Genomic DNA, 19,340 nt, shown 5'->3' on the forward strand with positions numbered 1-19,340 from the left:
AAGGTCCGTCACTATCGCACACTCACCTGACCCGCCCTAAACCTAACTCACTTAAACTGCCCCTAACCCCAATATTTGTCACTATTGCATACATGCCTAACCTGCCCTAACCCTAACTCACTTAAACCGCCCCTAACCCTAAAATAAAACCAACCGCACACTTACCTGACCCCAACGCATGACCTAACACCACAGGGCTAACAATAGCAAAGCCACAATGACATCAGTATGTCTATTTTGTGTTTTCAGGATTTTGAGTTTCAGGATTTTGGTCTTTCAGGATTTTGGGCTTTCAGGATTTTGAGTTTTCAGGATTCTGAATTTTCAGGCTTTTGGTTTCAGGATTTTGATTTTCAGGCTTATGATGTTTCAGGCTTCTGAATGGGAACCGTTAAATCAGACTAGTTCTACCACAAAACTGTGCAGCATATGTTAAATCAGACTAGTTCTACCACAAAACCCGCCAGCAAATGTTAAACCAGACTAGTTCTAGCACAAAAGCCTACAGCACTCCACTGATTACCCACGTTTATCCCAAAAGCCCCATATCTGTCAGCCTGTACTTTCCATTAGTCAGACGTTTCCTGACCACCGCACTGCTGTGGGTTCCACTGACATGCCGTTTAATTTCATTAACAACTCGCCATGCCATGAGGTTAGTCTCAAGGACATCAATGAGGTCCAGATAAACCAGGCACGCAAAACTGCTGTTCACCTCAGTGATTAACTGTTAGAACTCTGTTTATAGATGTTTGTACTCAGACATTTTCGATTTGTACACAGACATTCCCAAACTTCTACCCACCCTGTGTATAAGCACTAAGTATGTACTTACAATCTCAAGATAATACAGAAGAAGGATATGCTGTTGAAAGCTCTACAGCGATGTGACATAATAAGGTTACAGCGTTTTGGACAAACTTACTTTATTTCCTTACCCAGCTGCACGCTTCCTTTCATTTATGCATCCTATTCTGACAGCTGACGTAGTCACTTTCATAGTCTACATTATATAAATAATTTTTACAGTGGCCACTGAAGAAACCCGAGTGTATGTCCCACTGTCTGCATCTTATTTATTTATTTATTTATTTATTTATTTATTGCATTTGTTAGCCAGGAAAGTCCACTGGGCCTAGAAGAGCCCATTTTCAGTGGAGGCCTGGGGAGAAAAGCTCCTCATTAATTGCATACAAAAGTAAAAGTTAATAAAATACATAGGTCAGTTTTGAACAGTACTAAATATTGCATCCAAAATGGTCACTAAATACAGTTCAATTAAGTTTTGAACAGTAATAACATTTCAAAAGATACATTAGATGATCACCAAATATAGATGACTGCAAACTAGGAGCCATAGGCAAGTCCCCAAATGATGTGGACATCCTACAGAAGGGCCTCGCTGAGACAGATGCCTGGTGTCAGAGCCATGGCCTCAAGCTCACTGCCAAAACCTACAGTATCATCCCCTTTGGTAAAAACTCTGTACCCATGAACTACCACATAGGCAGCAATCTACTTAACACTGAATGTGTGATAAGAGACCTTGGGAACCAGATGGACAGTAGTCTCTCCTTTGATAGTCACATCGCCACAGTAGTCAGGAAGCCTTTCTACATGGCACACTTCATCATAAAAGGGTTCTCATCCAGGAAAAAGGAGGTCATTGTTCCCCTCTACTCGACACTCATTAGACCCATTATAGAGTACAACGTCCCTTTTGGAATGTACCTCACAAGACATCTGCAGCAGCTGCAAAGGCCATACAAGTACCTCACAAAGAGGATTACTGGCCTCAAACAAATGTCCTACACTGACCGCCTCAAAAAACTCCAGCTTTACTCTGTAGCATATCACCTATTCCGAGGTGATCTCTGCCTAACATATAAAGCTATTTCAAACCCAGAGCTGTTGGACATGCTACACCTAAAGAAATCCCAATCACTCCAAGCTACATGCTCTAGGGACCTAAACCTTGTCACTACAATAAACAGGACATGCTGGAGGGATAGATTCCTGTCCCAGAGACTTCCCATACTCTGGAACAGGCTACCCATCTATGTCAAGCAAAGTTCTTCATTAGCACTCTTCAAGAAAAGTCTTGATGAGTGGATGGGAAATAGGAAATACACCCGGGGGTTGACTTCTGTGTCTCTGCTCAACAGTGGCACAGGAAAATAACTTTCATGGGTGGCATAAACCAGAGAACCTTGTTGTCTAGGCTTACGTAGGCCCTTGGGCCGATAGCCTAGTACCTACGTATGAACCTATGAACCTATGCTCACTAAATACATGCAAGAGTGAAAATTGTTGAATACCTAGAATGAAGTGTTTAGAGCAGGACTTACACATGTAAAGAAGTAATTGCACAAGCAGTAATAATGTCTAGCAGTCAAATAATATTATGGAAGTAATGATACTATGTATTTTGACAGGGGTCAGGTTTTGAAGTTGTCAGTAGGAGAGCAGGTGCATATCCAATGTGAAGAGAAATGAAGTTTAAGGGATTTTTAAAAGCTAAGGGGCTAGAGATGACCCTGAATGAAGGAGGAAGATTATTCCATAGCTTGGAGACAGTAAAAAAATATAGCATATGTCCGGCTGCTAGATTTGGTTTGTCAATGTTTAGAAGCATTTTGTTTTCTGATCTAAGGTGACGATTGGGGTGGTACATGGTCAGGCTATGGGGGAGGGATGGGCAGGCTGCTGGGTAGTAGATAAGTTTGGGGGCAGTAGTTAGTTGTTAGTATGTGAGGTGATGGGGGAATTCAAGCCAGTTTGGCTGATGCAGAGCAGAACAATGGTGGGTGGAGAATTTAGCATTTGAAGCAAATTTGATAACTTTATTGTAGCATGAGTCGAGTTTAGTTTTCAGAGAGGACTGAATATTGGTGAGGGTGGGGGCACCATATAATAGAGTTGGAAGCAGAAATAATGAGGCAAGAGCCCTTTTAGCAGAAAGGCTGAGAAAGTTGTTGTGCCTATAGAGGGCTCCTAATTTTTGATGTTTTTTTTAGGAACGTCTTCAATAATAGTGTTTTTTTGGGAATGAATCGAGAGTTCAGACTTAATGACTGGGCTGGATTTTTTTGGGGTGAATATTAAGAGTTTGGCTTTGTTGGGATTGAGGGCTAGATGGTTCTGTGACATACAGGTTTCAGTTAAGGCAAAGGCGCTTTGGGTTAGTTGCTGTAGTACAGAGGCAGATTTAGAAGAGCATATAAATGTGGAATCGTCTGCTTATTGGATAATGGTAGAATGGGTCAGAGTAGTATGGTAGTCGTTGATAAATATAGTGAATAGAAGGGGACCCAATATAGAACCCTGGGGTACACCTGTAATAGTATTACTGAAAGGGGAGGAGGAGGAGGAGGAGTGATGCCAAACAGTAGATTGTTGCCTATTGCTGAGATAGATATGAAACCAGTGTAGGGTGGGGGGAGATAGTTGAAGGTCGGAGAGTTTAGCAAGCAGAAGAGAGTGGGAGATAGTGTTGAATGCTTTTGATAGGTCAAGAAAGAGTGCAGAACCTATAGAAACAGCATCCCAAGCTCGGTTTACTGTATTTAGGAAGGAAATTAGGGCAGTATTGGTGCTGAGTCCTGGCCTAAAGCCATGCTGAATGGGGGAAAGGAGGTTGTATTTAACCAGGTGACTGAGGAGCTGAGTGCGAATACATTTTTCCAATATTTTTGAGATGGGGAAAGAATGGCAATAGACCTATTCCTATTTAAGTGCAACTTAGAGCAGTGGGAGGGTAATCGGAAATTCACCCGTGGTCTGGCTCCTATGTCTCTGATGGACAGAAGCGGTCAGTAAATCACCCCCATATATAAATCAAATTTTTGGGTCACATTTAGGGCGCATGTCTAGGCTTATTAGAGCCCTAGCGTCATTAGACTAGTACAAATCTATGAACCTCTGAACATAGATGCAGTCTCTTTCTTTATTCGCCTCTTGAGACCGAGCTGATTTCTTTCTTTTAAGGCACTTTTGCAGCCATAACTGTGTGTTTTACATGGCAGGCCCAGTAATATATCTCACTCTAGCTTTTCTTTTTTAATTTACTTCTTGTATCTTAGTTTTATTTTTCTGTACTGTTTCCCTCTCCCCAGCATGTGTTCTGTTTGTTCTTTTCATCTCAAAGTGTTCCCACTTTCCATGACATGCCGAAGTATGTATGACTCAGTCCTTTCTCTTCTCTATTTGTACCACTAGATCTCTTTATCAATAAGTTGTATTTCATTTTCAGTAGACTGTGTTATGGATGTATGTTACCTCATCATGTTTTCTGCTGGTATATTTTCTGGGCTTGTCTGCATGACGAACTGGATTTCAAAGTGAATGGTTTCTAAAAGTGTGACTGTGAGACGTGGTGTGATGAAATGTTTTGCTATATTACTAATGAAACAACATGGAACATCTTTCTTTTCAGTCTGCATTTATAATTTCCCTTGGATCGCAAGTTTTCAGTGCCTGCATCATGTTCCTTTTCTGTCTGGTCTTTTTTCTGATAAAGTAGTATATTACCTTCTCAAACACACCAGTTTTTCCTGTGTCAACTCAATACGTGATATTAATTCGGATTACCTTTTTAGGCTCCACCCACTATTGTTCACTCCATGCAAAGTATCAGTGCTGAAATTGATATTTGTTTTATTGGACACATTTCATTAACACTGTTTCAAACCTTTCAAGTAAATAGTTTTTCATATTTCAGAGAATTTCAGTTTTAATAAATCAAACCTGGCCATGGAGAAGATGGTGTCCATATTTACTAAAGGTTTAACTTCAGTCCCTAATTCTTCTTTATGTTTTTGTATTGTACTTTGATTTGCCTTCATTTAAGTCAGTTGCTACTTTTTAAATGTGCTTTACCTGATCAGAATTCCATCTTTCTTCAACAGCAAGTGCCATGAGTTGTTTTATATCCACTTGAACAGAAAGCTGGGACCTCAGTACCATGTCAACCCTGGGTGTGCAGACTCCCCCCCCCCAAATACTAGGTTAAAATTTCAGAACTGCAATATGAATTTATGTGCCTGCTATGGAGAGCGAGAGAGAGCGAGAGAGAGAGAGAGAGAGTGAGCAAGCAAGAAACAAAACCTACAGAGTTCTTCTGTTGCAGCATCAGGAGCAAATCTGGAACTTACTGACCCACTGACTAAAAAAGACCCCAGAGAAATGATGACCTTACCTGTATGGTGAATGCTGTAACATTTAAACGATTGATTCTACCATAACTACAGCTCAGTTCGTTGGGATGTTTACTTATTTCTCAACTCTGGTTGATGGGTTTTCTTAATAATGTGGGCAGTCACAGTGGTAAAGATCTACTAGTTCCATTGCATCTTAAAAGCGAAACAAGGAAGCAGGCTCTGTGTTCACACGTCATTGCAGCTGTAATACGGCTAAAAGTACAGAGATGCTTGCAACATTTCTCTGTGCTGCAAATACAGAGACAAATACCTGGCACCAGTCAATGATGTGAACTGCTCATGGAATTTAACTAGTTGGAACACTGTGTGTCAGTAATTTTAAACAATATTATCATTTCATAGTGGTATGTTATGGGAATGTATTTATTTATTGATATTTAATAATCAGGAAAGACTGACTGTGTAAGGAGCCCATCGTCAGCAGAGGCCCAGAGAAAAAAGCTCCAAAGTATTACTAAACGTTTTAAGAACAATAATTTTACAATTTTCAAAAATAATACAAAAAAATTGTTAAGAATAGATACAAGTTATATGACAAGGATTTCATATTTAGATAAATTTTAAATAGTTTATAGAGAAATTAAAGGTGAGTTAATATAATACAATCAGGAATTGCAATGTGAAGTGAAAGAAATGCAGGCTTATTATATATTTAGACAGAAAGCCAAGGGAAGAGAAACTGACAGACGTAAAGAAGTGAGCGGAGAAGGGAAAGTAAGGAGGTGTAAGGTATGAATAGGTATTTGTTCACATTTAGGGATATACTTTATCCTGGTGTTGAGCAAAATACATTCATTCAGGACTTTATGCAGATAGACATACTCAGCTTAGATGTACAGAGCATCTCCTTGGGGCCTAAAGTGTGCAGTTGGTTAATGACAGTGGGAAATGACACAGACTCATATTCTGAGTAAACAGGATGCCAGCTTCTGGGACAGAGATGGTACTGGCTGTCGGTCCAAATAGAATGGCTCAACTATCTCTAAACAGGTAGAAAAAGAACATTATTTTTTTATAGAGCCCTGTCATGTATATGCCAGACTGAAAAATAACAAAACACTATAACAATTGTTTAAAAATACAGTAAAAACTTGTAAATAACTGATGGGTATTTCTCATCCATCTTTATAAATGTACTGAATATTATAAATAACTGATTGTTATTTCTCAAGGAACTGTTATAGTACATAACATTACACAACATTTGCTTGATGACAGAAGGACAGAAGCAGACATTAAGCCTAATTAGGCAGCCTTTTCCTTATAAGTGCAGTAAACGTTTGGCCTGCCCTCAGTTCTCATCTCCCCGTAACTCCTTCTGTAGTGGAAACAGTCACTCCTTCCCTACCTGTCCCCACAATATCACCAGGACTCCAGATGCCTGAGTTACTGAATCTGTTAAGCTTTAATGATTGCAGTAGTGTGTTTCTAGTTCATGCAACTATTTTACCTCCTTTTCTTAGATCTGGTCCAAGTACTCAGAAAAACAATCTGTTTACTTAATGTCATCCTTGGTTATCTGTGCAGTTCTTGTTTAAAATAAACACTGGTGCTGATTTGACTGTGTGACCTTTATGATTTAAAGCACACGTTCTGTGGTCTGATAATTCTGTGTTCTTCAGCTATTTCTGTGCCTTTGCACTTTGAAATGTATTAGGCTCTCAGGCTGCCTGACAGTTTTTTGCTTTAATTTCATTACTGTACAACGACCCCCCATTAATATTCAAAAACGTGCACGCTGATTGGTCAGCGTGCACGTTGTAAATTAGAGTTATAGTAATGGAAAAAGGTCCGGTCGCACGGACCTTTTCCATTACTATAACTCTTTTTTTTTACAGCAACGGAGAACGAAAGATCTCCGTTGCTTCACACTGTCTCGCTATGTTAAACTCCTTTAACATATCGAGACAGTTTGTAAAAAGCAACGGAGATCTAGCTTTCTCCGTTGCTTTTTTCAAAACTGTCTCGCTATGTTAAATGGGTTTAACATAGTGAGACAGCTTTAAAAAAAGCAACGGAGACTCCGTTGCTTTTTTTAAAGCTGTCTCGCTATGTTAAACCCATTTAACATAGCGAAACAGTTTGTAAAAAGCAACAGAGATCTTGCTTTCTCTGTTGCTTTTGCCCACAGCTCTGATGTATTGTGTAGGCATATGCATGCGCAGTACATCAGAACTGCCGCAGAATACCAGACAGCTGCGGAAGGGCAGCAAGGAGGCATTATACAATGCCATTATTTAAGAAAAGTAATTATTTTTTTTCTTAAATAATGTCATTGTATAATAGCAATAACCCACTTCTGGGTGTGGGTAATGCTGGCTTTACCCACGGTTGGCTTTGTTTGGCCACTTGGGCTTTGCCCTTGTGACCAAAAGTAGCCAACCGTGGGTAAATCCAGCATTACCCACACCCAGGCGTGGGTTATTGCTGTAATAACTCACATTAATTTCCCAGTGAGACCACCACGGAGCTGGTGACCCTTCCAACAATGACAAAAGAATACATCTTAAATGTTTTTATTTTGTCTGTCTACAACTCCAACAACTGCTTGTTCACATTCACCTGACTTTTCTGAATACTTTTTCTCCGCTCTACATGCTGATTATTATCTCCTGGCTTTCTATAGGGATGTCATGCCAAAAATAATGGGGGAGACAAAGACCCAAAATCAGAAACAGTTTTTATATGCTACTATAATTCACTTAAAAAAAGTAGTTAGGAAGACCTTCTACATTGCCCACCTTATCATGAAGGGATTCTCATCTAGATCAAGGGAGGTCATAGTCTCCCTATACTCATTACTCATCAGACCAATGATTGAGTACAATCCCCCATTCGGAATGTATCTAACCCGACACCTGCAGCAGCTTGAGAGGCCACAAAAGTTCCTCATCAAAAGGATAAAGGGTCTCAAACATCTGTCCTATGCTGCCCGACTGAAAGAACTTCAACTCTATTCAGTCGCCATCACTGCTCAGAGGTGACCTTTGCCTAACATACAAGGCCATGTCAAACCCAGATTTGATGAATATGCTTCACCTCAAAAAATCTAGATCCGTCAGAGCCACAAGGGCAGAAGACTTAAACCTTGATACGGCTATTAATAGGACATGCTGGAGGGATAGATTCATCACCCAAAGACTCCCTATGCTGTGGAACAAAATCCCGGTATATGTGAGGCAGAGCACCTCGCTGGCCTTGTTCAAGAGAAATCTTGACCAATGGATGGGAGATCGCAGATATACCCCAGGGATTACCTCAGTGTCACTGCTCGACAGAGGCACAGCAAAATAATGGGTATAGTTCCCCATACTAAAGGGGTGGCGTAAGCCACAAAACTATGGGCTAGGATTGTAAATGCCCTCGGGCAGATAGCCTAGTATGAACCTATGAACCTATGAACCTATGAAATAAAGTTAATAGAACAATGGGTTTTGTTTCAGCATACATTTCTGAACAGTAAGAAGTATAAAACTCTAATGTCTTTCATTCATGGTTGACTGCAATCTTCAGCAATTTACCAGAAAATCAAAACTTTTATCACAAACAAGACAAAAATATAAACCAGAATCAGGGACATTCTGCAGAATTCTGGACAGCTGAGAGGTATGCAACCCATCTCATTTTGAAGTATGATATCTGATAATACTTAATTTCAAGTAGCTGAACCTATACAATGCATGCCATGTCTCAGAATGACCCTATACAATTCATACTATGTTTCTGAATGACCCTGTACAATGCATACCATGTCTCAGAATGACTCTGTACAATTCATACCATGTCTCAGAATGACCCTATACAATATATACCATGTCTCAGAATGACCCTACACAATTCATACCATGTCTCAGAATGACCCTATACAATATATACCATGTCTCAGAAGAATGACCCTATACAATTCATACCATGTCTCTGAATGACCCTGTACAATACATGCCATATCTCAGAATGACCCTATACAATTTATATTGTATTTCTGAATGACCCTGTACAATGCATGCCATGTCTCTGAATGACTCTGTACAATGCATGCCATGCCTCTGAATGACCCTGTAAAATACATACCATGTCTCAGAATGACCCTATACAATTCATACTATGTCTCCGAATGACTCTGTGCAATGCATGCCATGTCTCAGAAAGACCCTGTACAATGCATACCATGTCTCAGAATGACTCTGTACAATGCATACCATGTCTCAGAATGACCCTGTACAATGCATGCCATGTCTCTGAATGACCCTGTAGAATGCATGCCCTGTCTCAGAATGACCCTGTACAATGCATGCCATGTCTCTGAATGACCCTGTACAATGCATGCGCTGTCTCAGAATGACCCTGTACAATGCATGCCATGTCTCTGAATGACCCTGTCCAATGCACGCCATGACTCTGAATGACCCTGTAGAATGCATACCATGTCTCTGAATGGCCCTGTACAATGCATGCCATGTCTATGAATGACCCTGTACAACATATACCACATCTCTGAATGACCCTGTACAATATATACCATGTCTCAGAATGACCCTGTACAATGCATGCCATGTGTCTGAATCTCATCTAAGATTTTTCATTATGCAGTGCCTAGAAAGGCTGCTCACTACTGACCAGACAGCACTTACACTGGGGAAAGTTGTTGTTTCAGCACATTGGCCCATCTAAATATTTAGCTTTGCAAAATTCTTAGCATTTATTGAAGACACATTTTCCTTTGGGCTTTGTCATCTTCAGGAAGTGATCTCAGACTTTTGTAATCTTTAATTATGTTTATAGGTTCATAGGTACTTACTAGGATATTGACCTGTGAGAATCCTAGAAGCCTAGTCATATATTCCCATGATGGTTTTAACCCTTAGAGTTGAAGTGTGAAAAACCCAGAGAAGAGTTGGAAATATTATATTTTGCCTCTATCCATGATGGACAGGGGTGCTAAACCAGGGATGAATTTGCACTTATCCATGTTTTTGGCTGCAGACAGCTGAGACAGAGTACTGAACCACGGTGAGATGCTTCCTGTCATGTGGTTTTGTCAATCAGCTTTGCTGATTTCTTTCCAGAAGCAGTTTAGGGAAAAGGTAAATAGTGACAAACTGAAAATGCATATTTACATTTACTTGTGTAGTACAAATCAGTTATCTGTTGTGATGATCTTAATTTACAAACACTAACAAAAGATCTAGTCTTCATACTTTTTCAAGAAGCAAGGACTTTGTGTGTGCGTGTGTGTGCGTGTGTGTGCGTGTGTGTGTGTGTGTGTGTGTGTGTGTGTGTGTGTGTGTGTGTGTGTGTGTGTGTGTGTGTGTGTGTGTGTGTGTGTGTGTGTGTATATATGTGTGTGTGTGTGTGTGTGTGTGTGTGTGTGTGTGTGTGTGTGTGTGTGTGTGTATGTGAATGTATGTGTGTGTGCGTGTGTGCGTGTGTGCGTGTGTGTGTGTGTGTGTGTGTGTGTGTATGTGAATGTATGTGAGTGTGTGTGTATGTGTGTGTGTGTATGTGAGTGTGTGTGTGTGTGCACGTGTGTGTGTGTGTGTGTGTGTGTATGTGTGTGTGTGTGTGTGTGTGTGTGTGTGTGTGTGTGTGTGTGTGTGTGTGTGTGTGTGTGTGTGTGTGTGTGTGTGTCTGTGTATATATGTGTGTGTGTGTGTGTGTATGTGAATGTATGTGTGAGTGTGTGTGTGTGTGTGTGTGTGTGTGTGTGTGTGTGTGTGTGTGTGTGTGTGTGTGTGTGTCTGTGTATATATGTGTGTGTGTGTGTGTATGTGAATGTATGTGTGTGCATGTGTGTGCGTGTGTGTGTGTGTGTGTGTGTGTGTGTGTGTGTGTGTGTGTGTGTGTGTGTGTGCATGAGTGTATTTGCTTCACATTCTTCTTCTACAAAGACAGACGTAACTAAATTCCCACAGTGGAGGTACATTTCTATGTTGCATTATCTAGAAAAGAGTATCTCTGACTTTTAGCTACGGTAGCAATCTGCAGCATTAAGGATGTTTGGACAGTGATTTCAAACAGTATTCATTTAGTAGGAAACAAATTTAATTTATTGTAGGAATAGCAGTGGAATTCCACATCTGCATAATAAATTTAAGAGACAGACACTCATCCACTGTTTGCAGTGGAATCCTGTGTTTATGCCATTTCTTTATTTTCCAGTTTGAGAGAAAAAAACAGTTGAGTGGTAAGGCCAGATGTCCTGAACAAGGTGGTTCAAAGATTCAACTTAAGGCCCTATTGAATGTCAAGACCCACATGCTTGCTCCCACAAGCCATCATTATTGTAATGGAATTGCCAGCATTTAAGAATGCCATTACAAATTATATTACCAAGTGTAATATACGTGAAGTGCCTTTCAAAGCATTGCCAACCCCAAAATCTTCAAGTTAGAGAACATTTGTGTTCTGGTAAAAAGATCGGCATGATTTACTAAAAATGTTTAACTTTACCATCCATATAGCCCAAGTGATTACATGATTCTAGTAGAAAGTTTTTTTACCAAAGATATTTGTTTCACTGGAATAATAGCTTTAGGCAGTTACATAAAAAAATATTTTATAAAACCGTATAAGTGACAACTAGAAAGGTCCCATTATGTTTTTTTTTCTGAGAGCAACTGCTTTGAATGACTAAGCTTTGTTTCACTGAGATATGATATTTATTGTCTGGTGAGGGTTGAAGAAAGCCTTCAGTTTCAATGATAAGGTGACGGAAATTAATTACTGAACCATTGTTAGTTCTTTTAAATGACAGCTACACCCCAAACACAATATTTCCTTTTCCCAGAGTATATTTTCCTTTCTGCCAAATGATACCTACATTGCTGCACACACACCCACACACACACACACACACACACACGCACACACACACACACACACACACACACACACACACACGCACACACACACATGCACACACACACACACACACACACACACACACACACACACACACACACACACACACACACACACACACACACACACATACACACGCACTCACGCACACACACACACACACACATATATATATATATATATATATATATATATATATATATATATATATACAGACACACACACACACACTCACACACATGCACACACACACACGCACACACATATATATTCCCAGGGTAAGTAAACACTTGGCCAACATGCCCTTTTCTCCACTGTCAATGTGGATATTAACTTATGTGTCTTCAGTAAATTGTGTTTTTCTGCTGCTTTTTTTCAAGATATTGTAATTGGTTCTATTCTGCACTGATTTGATAAAGTCGATCAGTTCCAGACACATATAGGTTCTATTCACAAAACTGGCATCACTAAATTGCTAGCTTGTTCAAGAGCAATATCCGTTGTTAATCTTCAGAATATTATGGAGTGTTTTGCGTGCTCAGTTTTGCCATTTCATGTGTTTTCCCCTGTTGTTTCTAAAGCCCACTACAATTTCCTTACAGTTTATGGTACAAGTTCCGCTTTGACAAGCTGGCAGCTGATATATTTATGCTCATGGAGTGAGGTCTCTATACAGTCTATCAGTTGTGTTACTGAAATGTAATGGTGGCATCTGAGTCAGAAAACCATTGACACTTCATAAATGAAGTAGAGAGCATGTAGCTTGACTGCCATTCACTGGGCTGGTTTTTGCAGTTACCACCTCTGACATTTCTCCAAGCCAGTCTGTTGGAACTCCATTCTCAGCTCCATTTGTGTGGGTGTTCCACATGCATGCATCCTTAGTTCTGTAATTGTAAAATGGTTTTCCAGTGATTTGTGACCATGCTACAGTGACAATGCCCTGCGCCATTTATTGATGATCTAGAGATGCATTGGGGGGACCATAAGACTCAGGTGGGTGCTGATGGTGACTTGCTCCATATAGTACTGAACTAACCCAGATATTCTACCACAAAAATGACCTGAATCTCTGTAGTTTCAGACAGTAAATGCCTTTGACTTACACAGGACCAGGAGCTCGTTGATCATCTACACTTACTTGCTGATGTTGTCCACTGAAAATGTGGCGTCCTTATTATGTTTACACCTTCCTATCTCTTCCAGCACCTGTGCATCAACCTTAACATGCGGGGGGGGGGTGTTTTTGAACGTCCTTATTATGTTTACATCTTTCTATCACTTCCACATCTAAGGCTCTGAGTCCAAGTCACCACATGTGGTGTGTTTTGCTTTTTATTACTAATTGTCCTGCTGCAGTTCCTTGGCTATAAAAGTAGAAGGGTGTATTCTGGAAATTCTCTGTGCTGAGGTGACATTCTGCCAGGTGCTTTCACTTTCCATTTACACCACTGTGCTGCATCAGTTCCAGCTATCCCAGTGGACTTGATCCCATATGTTTAAATGCTGCTTTCTTGGAGCTGACCTGTCCTTACTTCAGACCCTTAGCACTCTCTTTCTCAGGTTTTTTAACTCCTTGAACTGGATACAGTGGACTGTAGTGGTATTTCCACAGACAGGCACTGGAGCTTCCAGCTACTTAGACAGTGCTGTACCAGGAGGTTCTTGGTGGATGAATCCAGGCATTCATTGCACTTGCTGTTTTTAGATGACTGACAAAGTCGTGGCATGTCAGCATCAACAGCAGACTTAAGTGCCCATAGTCTGACACTTTAGCATGAAATAGTGTAGCCAAACATATCCTCTGCCCCATGTATATTTGTTTAACATGACAGTGGGTATGTAGATTTGTGTGACACGATGCTTTTTCCCCGGCAGGGTATGTGCAGCCTTACATGACCTGCTGTCTCTCCTAGGCTGGGCATGTGTGTAGCTGTGTGTTCACTGTAGAGTTACATGACTTGGCAGGCAGGCTGCTTGTAATTTTATAGGACATGATGCCTGTTCAAGGCAGTGTGCATACAGACTTAAATGAGATGCTGTCATGGCAGTATATGTAGTGTAGGCAGCCTCACATAACCTTCTGTTCTTTCTGGGCATGACAGCATTACCATCAATTTACTGGAGACATGGCACCATTGGGTGGCAGAATATGTGTGTGTGTGTGTGTGTGTGTGTGTGTGTGTGTGTGTGTGTAACATTTTATGATGTGGTATATAATAGTCATGACACAATGCATAATATGCTGTCTGTGTGGCAGGGCATTAATAACTTTACATGAATGGCTATCTGACCTAGGCCTGGAGCCTCTGTATGCCTGGCCGTTTGTGACCTAACATGACTATCTATCATAGGCCTGCCACTTCTGTATGACAAAAATCTTAATCTCACATGACTGATGATCTCCTCAAGGCATGCCATTTTGGTATTTGAGAGGGGGTTGTGACCTTACATGACTGACTCTCTGCCTTAGGCTTGACATGTCTGTATGATAGGGTGGGTTGTTTCACAGAGGTTCCCTGATCTTGGTCAAGCCATGTTCCTGTGAAATGGGAATCATCTGACTAACAATAGGAGATGCTGAGGTGTTGGGGTACAGGGAGACCTGCTCCCCTGTATAAAATGCTGTTTTTATTTTTATTTTAGTTACATCCAATGATCTGAAATCTCAGCTTTTTTATGTAAAAAGTTCCCATAAATATGTAGTTGATGTATAACCACATATCTGTTTCGCAGTAAGCATTTTCTGTTATTATCTCCTGCTTGATTTACTGTACCCCCTTGAACGTTATCTTTTTATCTAGTGATAAGGAGTGCGTCAAGGATTGTATCGGGTATTATGCCTTGTCTTAAAGATGTGACTAATATACCAACAGGCAATGATGTTTCTGTGATCCATGTTAACAGTATTACCAAAGTGCTTAAAAGCATAAAGAATAAAAGACCATGTGAATGTCTACATATATTTACTTAAAATCAATAAAATTGTTTTAAAAAAGGCATAAAGAATATACTTGCATAGGTCCTGGCAATATTTCTGGAATTATGATTATTATTCTGTTTTTATAATTTGGTTTTAGTCCTGCATGAGATATTTAATGGTTTGCTTCATGATATAATACCACAGTCCTTCCAGGAAACTATCTACCTCAATTCCAATATTTAAAGAGGGTTTCTATTCAGTAATCTGTAATTATAGACAGTGAGTTTAATTACCAAAATGGGAAAATACTTTGAAAGGTGTATATCTAATCTAATGCAAAATGATAGGTTTGTCAAATTAATTAGTTGAATTTTATGACCTGGTGACAATAGTAAATGACTTGGGAATAGCTTGAGGGACCATATTCATTGATTTAGCTAAAGTGTTTGATACCTTATCTCATTTGGACATTTGTAATTCTGTTGCTAAAATTGGATATAATGCTTTCCTTATTAAATGGATTATGAATTGATTGTCTGACTGAAAACAAGTTTGTGAAATTACAAGGTTTCAACTCAGGTATTTGGCAAGTTCCCACTGGAGTACCTCAGGGCCGAGTCATATGTTCATTATTGTTTAATATATTTTTTTAACCATTCCCAAAAAGGATAACTGCTGGTTTAACAACAATTATAACATTGGATATTTTATACCCGAAACAGAATATAATATTCTAGAAATATATTGTAATATCAAAACTAGTCATAAAAATCTTAAATTTTGCGTAAAGTATAATACAGCTGCAGTTATGAGAGGTTTTTTTTTTGATGCAGTTGATCCCAGTATCACAGATTAGGCTACCAGTTTTTACTAGAAGCATTAAGTCTGCAGATTTGTTTGAATCAGAATGAGATTTTTGGGTTGGTGACTGTGCAAACCTTTAATCCTGATTTTACAGTCAGAGTTCATTTATGACACTAGGACATGAACTCTGTAATTTGAAGTGGTGGTAATTTACCTCTGCACCTGTGAAACAGAAACTTACGAAATGTACGGTCCTGTGCTACTGCTTTCATTCATGTTTCCCCTGCTTACTGGTAGATATCTTCTTCAGCAAACACTCCCATAGCATTAGATTTCCCATCAGGAAGGGTGAAGGTTATGAATCCAGGGTCATTACCCAGCTTGCAAATATTGATATTAAAGCTAGTTAGACTGCCAGAGACAGAGAGATAGACAGACATAGATAGCTACATTAGGACTGCATTTTGAAAAGTTATCAGACAGTACAATAGGTGAATGGAGAGATAAATACACAGTTCGAGAGCTGGCTAAATAGCTAGAGAGACAGACAGCTAGATGTATAGATAAACAGCTAAACAGATAGATAGATAGATAGATAGATAGATAGATAGATAGATAGACAGACATACAGATAGTTGCTACATTAATGCAAATCCAGAAAGTAGTATATAAACAGCACATTCTTTAACAAGATTTTCACTTCCTGATTTTCCTTATGACTGGCCTTGTTTCTCCAGATGTCAATCTACTCCATATTTTTTGGTGTACCATATATTTACTCATATGACAGCTGACAGTTGTAGTCATGGTGCTGAGACACAGGCTTTGATTTAGCTAATCACATCACTACTTATTGAAATGTCAGCACTTAAAATGCCGAGTGCCGTCAAGCTGGGAAAAAAAAGACCAAAAAACCAGGAAAAGAACAAATCTACGATCGCTCTTCTCCTTTAAACTTTTTTGTAGGGGGCAAGCCCCCCTCACTGCTCAATATGGGGGACAAGACCCCTGAACTTATATGTACCAACTGTCCAACTCAGAGATCTCCATACCTTGGAAAGAAGGGAATATTCCAAGAAATAGCCATCTTGGATTTAGTATACACAAGTCTGTTTTTTCATCTATTCAGTCTCCAAGTTTTAGGACTTGTTCTAGCAGATCCTGACATTCAAATGTTTACCAAGAAACAGATTCATCGCCATGTGTAAACGTCTCATGCTTGATATATATATATATATATATATATATATATATATATATATATATATATATATATATATATATATATATATATATATATTAGTACAATATACTATGCTTAGCAATGTTTACCATGTACATAACTGATACAAGTCTCTTCTTATTGCCATGCAGTTTGCTATTTACAGCAGTAAAATGGCTTAAACAAGATGTCAAGTAGAAATAATAAATAACAGGACCCACTTTCTGCTCTGGTTGGCTGCTTTGAGTCTTTATTGGAACTTGCTGCCTTATTTATGGCTGCTGGTTACGGCAGCCTAACTTTACCTAGTAGGAACCTATGCATCTATGAAAAACTAGGATGACACCAAAACAGGTCCTCTATGGATCAGTTCACTGTACTGGTTAACAAACTTAAAAAAAAAAATAATATGCCAGTGAAAAAAGGTGCTGTCATGTCAACTCTATATACTGTCTTCTGGATTTACATTAATACATTAATGTAAAGTTAAAGTCAAGTGTCAAGTTTCTGCTGTTTCAACACTACTATACAGTCTTTCCTCTCTCCCAAGCAAATTCTAACCTTTGAGATGATGTAAGCTTTACCAAAGCCTCCATCAGTACATTTCAGGGATCCACTGCTCTATCAGTCCATTTTAGGACCACACTACCCTGGCAGTACATTCCTGGGCCCCATTGCCCTTTCAGCATGTTTCTAGGCTGCACTGATATGCCAGTACATTCGTGTGCCTCATTATTCTGCTAGTACATTACTGGGCCACATTGATATGTCAGTATATTCCTGGGCCTCAATGCCCTGTCTGTACAGTCCAGGGCTCCAGTGCTCTGTCAGTTCACTTTTGGGCTTCACTACTGTCTCACTACATTTCTGGACCTCACTATCCTATCAGTACATTCTTCAGCCCCACTGCCCTGCTAGTACATTTATGCACCCCACTGCCCTGCCAGTACATTCCTGGGCCCCACTGCTTTGTCAGTACATTTCAGGTCCACAGTGCCCTCTCAGTACACTTCTAGGCTTCACTACTCTCTCAGCAAATTTCTGGGCTCCACGGTCCTCAGCTCCACTGTCATGCTAGTAAATGTATGTACCCCACTGCCCTGTCAGTACATTCCTGGGCCCTACTGTCCTCTCAATACATTCCCAAACCCTAGTGCCCTGTCAGTACATTTCTGGGCTCCACTTCTCTGTCATTAAATTCCTGGTCCCCTCTGCACTGTCAGTACACATCAGGGCCCCACTATAGTGTCAGTAAATCCCAAGCTCCTACTGCTCAGTCAATTAAGTACTACATTTTAAAATCAAGCTTGTTCAACTGTCCTGTTGGCTAAGTTGCACATTTCCCAATCAAACTTGAAACATCCTTTCCATGTTTCCTTTTTCCTTTCTATCCTTTCTTTTCAACTGCATCCATCTCTCCTGTCTCCAAACAATACAGCATGTTCTAATTGTAATGCCCTTCTGTTTTACAATGTACACCTATCCAGCTTTTGAAATCTGTTCTTAATCCTCACTCCTTCTTTACTGTTCACTGTTTGGGCAGCGGCAGCTCTGCATTGCGCTTTATCGACCTGCCTAATTCATCTCTGTCAATGTCCCTGACTTCATAGGGCATCCTTTAGTTTGCTGCAGATTTTTCTCCCTGTTCCTCATAACATTTTTGATTTTCTGAGAATTATAGTCAGCCAGTAATGCCAGACATTAGAGTTTTATGCTTCCTATCATTCAAAAGACACTTGTTGATGTATAAACTGTTGTTCTATTACTTTTTAAGTGATTTGAGTAATACGTAAATTTCCCTGATGTCGGACCTTTTTCCCATAATTTTCCGTGATGTCAGACCTTTTTCCCGTCATTATTTTTTTGCTTTGCATACGTTTCTCTTGCAAAGAAGTTTAGAGGTGTGGCCTAATCTTCTCCTATACTTCTGACTTTCAGAACTGTAAAGTTCTCTGGATGTGATCTAGGGATGACTATAACACATCTGGAATTTTCTTCATGCAGGATGCCCCTAGGAAATGATTGGCTTTATCGCTGTCTTATCACATTGCATAACACGAATCATGTTAGGGATGAATATTGCCTTTGGCTCCTTTTGCCATTTCTGATGCTTAAGAGGACCTTCGGTATCACTGCAGATTTTCTCTGGGTCCCTTCCTTCCAAGTCCTTAACAACTATCTAGCTGCCCATATTATCAGTTGTTGTAGCTCTTTTCTGCAGGCTGGTCCCCACCTGTTATTTCAGTACCTCACCAAGCTTTGTATCATCAGCATATAAGTAAATCTTTCTGGTCAAACTCCTTCAGTCATC

At 39.8% G+C, this 19,340-nt stretch overlaps 1 protein-coding gene and 1 long non-coding RNA gene across 2 annotated transcripts in view; one reads left to right on the forward strand and one right to left on the reverse strand.

Annotated features, from left to right (window-relative positions):
- Positions 1 to 5,415, reverse strand: part of LOC122810444 — a 66,715-nt gene extending 61,300 nt beyond the window's left edge. The window contains exon 1 of the long non-coding RNA XR_006366102.1: positions 5,198 to 5,415. This is a non-coding gene — a long non-coding RNA (uncharacterized LOC122810444). The remainder of the gene's footprint in view (positions 1 to 5,197) is intronic.
- Positions 1 to 19,340, forward strand: part of CRISPLD2 (cysteine rich secretory protein LCCL domain containing 2) — a 561,942-nt gene that overhangs the window by 145,186 nt on the left and 397,416 nt on the right. The gene's annotated exons all lie outside the window — the stretch shown is intronic.

This window comes from Protopterus annectens, chromosome 8.part1 (genome assembly GCF_019279795.1).
Source record: "Protopterus annectens isolate FY-2018-M chromosome 8.part1, PAN1.0, whole genome shotgun sequence".
In the NCBI taxonomy this organism is placed as follows: Eukaryota; Metazoa; Chordata; order Ceratodontiformes; family Protopteridae; genus Protopterus; species Protopterus annectens.